This window comes from Lathyrus oleraceus, chromosome 2 (assembly GCF_024323335.1).
Source record: "Lathyrus oleraceus cultivar Zhongwan6 chromosome 2, CAAS_Psat_ZW6_1.0, whole genome shotgun sequence".
Classification (NCBI taxonomy): Eukaryota; Viridiplantae; Streptophyta; class Magnoliopsida; order Fabales; family Fabaceae; genus Lathyrus; species Lathyrus oleraceus.
In genome coordinates this window covers 421,068,568-421,071,650 of record NC_066580.1, presented here as the reverse complement: position 1 = coordinate 421,071,650, position 3,083 = coordinate 421,068,568, and positions in this window count along the sequence as shown.

Sequence of the window (3,083 nt, the reverse complement as noted above, 5' to 3'; positions counted from 1 at the left end):
CCTACTACCCGGTAGTTGTAAATCCTTTTTTCTCACTCTGTTCCTCAGCAGATTGTCTTGTTGGCTTCTACCTACGAACCGGTAGTTGTAAGTCCTATCTTTGTGATCTTCTACCTACTAATCGGTAGATGTGAATCCTCTGTTCTCCCCTGTTGTGGAGTTAACCCCTTGTGCTCATCCTGGTGATGACGGTTACTTTTCTGTGGTTTTCTACCCACTAACCGGTAGATGTAATCCCCTCTTTGTGGTTATCATTACCCGGTTTCGGTACTGATATTCCTTTCACCTTTCGGATATTTGCTCCGAGTAAGCAACTTTATCCCCAGCGGGTCCTCTTTCATTCACCGTTTGCTGGTAATGTTTGTGGTTTCCCCTTTTGATTGGTCATCTTTGCATACCTAGTCCTGGTATCCCGATGCCTTTCTATTTCGGTCGATTTATCCATTTAACAACCTACAACCCGGTTATGGATAATCTTCCATGCGAGTGTATTGTCTACGTTTTGACGGCTATAGATAATATATCTCATGCGCTCTTTGGTCGAAGTGTTGTCCTTCCCAGTCGAGTAAGATTCGTATTCCTTGTGGAATCGAATGTCCATCCTTTAACAAGTTTGCTTTCGCTCTCTTCGGGATGTTGAGTGTTTTGGAACACACACCAATTCACGTTTTCGGTCGATTTATCCATTTAACAACCTACAAACCGGTTATGGATAATCTCCCATGCGAGTATGTTATCTACGTTTTGACGGCTATAGATAATATATCTCATGCACTCTTTGGCTGAACCCTTTGTTTGTTTCCCCAACTGAGTAAGATTCGTATTCCTTGTGGAATCGAATATCCATCCTCTAACAAGATTGCTTTTCTAGCCCTCTTCAGGATGATGAGTGTTTTGGAACACAAACCAATTCACGCTTTGGTCGATCACCTGTTATATGCCTACAACCCGGTATCCTTGGTGTTCCTTCCTGTCTGCTCCCTGTCGTGACCTTGATCCCCAGTGAGCCACCTCTCTGTTGGTTTCGATAAACGTTGAGTTTTTCCCAATCGTCCGCTGACGTTTGGTTGTATATTCTCTCCCCAGTGAGTTACCTCTCCGTTGGTTTCGATAAACGTTGAGTTTTTCCCAATCGTCCGTTGACGTTTGGTTGTGTTAACTTTTCCCCAGTAGCTTCTCCTTCTCCGTTGGTGTCGATAAACGTCGAGCTTCTCCTTCTCTGTTGGTGTCGATAAACGTCGAGCTTCTCCTTCTCCGTTGGTGTCGATAAACGTTGAGCTTCTCCTTCTCCGTTGGTGCCGATAAACGTCGAGCTTCTCCTTCTCCGTTGGTGTCGATAAACGTTGAGCTTCTCCTTCTCCGTTGGTGTCGATAAACGTCGAGCTTCTCTTTCTCCGTTGGTGTCGATAAACGTTGAGCTTCTCCTTCTCCGCTGGTGTCGATAAACGTCGAGTTTCTCCTTCTCCGTTGGTGTCGATAAACGTTGAGCTTCTCCTTCTCCGTTGGTGTCGATAAACGTCGAGCTTCACATTTCTCCGTTGGTGTCGATAAACGTCGAGTTTCTCCTTCTCCGTTGGTGTCGATAAACGTCGAGCTTCTCCTTTCTCTGTTGGTGTCGATAAACGTCGAGCTTCTCCTTCTCCGTTGGTGTCGATAAACGTCGAGCTTCTCCCGTTCGTCCGTTGACGTCTGGTCGAGTCTTCCCATTCATCCGTTGATGTCTGGTTACCTCTCCGTTGGTTTCGATAAACGTCGAGTTTTTCCTAGTTGTTTATTGACATCTAGATGTATTTCTTTATTTCCCAGTTCATCCGTTGATGTCTGGTCACCTTTCTCCGTTGGTATCGATAAACGTCGAGTTTCTCCTTCTCCGTTGGTGTCGATAAACGTCGAGCTTCTCCTTCTCCGTTGGTGTCGATAAACGCCGAGCTTCTCTCGTTCGTCCGTTGACGTCTGGTCGAGTCTTTCCAGTCATTCGTTAATGTCTGGCCACCTCTCTGTTGGTTTTGGTAAACGTTGAGTTTTTCCCATTCGTCCGTTGACGTATGGTTGTATCTCTTCCAGTCATTCATTAATGACTGGTTACCTCTCCGTTGGTTTCGATAAACGTCGAGTTTTTCCTGGTCGTCCGTTGACGTCTAGTTGTGATTCCTATCCCCATTCATCGTCTTTCGATGTCTGGATGTGGTTGTACCTTTTTGAAAAAAATCAAAATCCCCAGTAATAAATATCAGATCCCAGTGGATGTTTCCGTTGGTGGATCCCTGCATTGTGCAAATTTCTACGGTTCTTGGTATTCAATCCCTGTTTACCCTGAAAGTCTGACAGTCGTTGCTCTCATCCGTTCGGGTTCCCAGTTGATTGAATAGGGGCAGCTGTAGCACCTCAAATTTGCACCTCCCATTTTGTACATTCATTTTCATTTTAGGTCATTAGCATTGTGTTGTCCACTGCATAGCATTGCATTGTCCATTGCCCAGGTGCAAGTCATCAGTCAAGACTGGTCAGGAGATCTAGTTGTGCAAGCAAGCAAGTGCATTTCCTATTGAAGTAAAGCCCTAGGGTTGGTTCATTGAGTTAATATGACCTAGGGATCATTTTGAAGTGGTTTGGCCAAAGGTTGGATGTTCAGAGATCATCAGTCAATGACCAATTCATCTGAAACCCTAGAAAGTCAACCAAAGTCAATTGTGCATTCAACCATGGATTTGAAGGTGGGAGATGGTTAGAGAGGCCTCATTCATGTCCATACAAGTCTCATTTGACATTTCAAACATCAACAATGAAGAATTTGAGGTCAGATGAAAAGTTTCCAAAAATAGTAAGTGACCTGTAATTTCAAACTGTCAAAAATGGAAAGGTTTTCTCCTCAAGTTTACATCATCAAGAAAGCTTCAAATGAAATTTTATCCAACATGAAAGTTGAAGATCTTGCTCTCACCTTTCCAAAAAGTCCAAGAACATGAATTTCTCATGTATGGTTGGCAAGATATGGATCAATCATTGTCAAGCAAATTTGAACTTCACAAGTGCATAACTTTTGAACCAAAAGGCCAAATGAAATGGTTCTTTTTGCAACATTC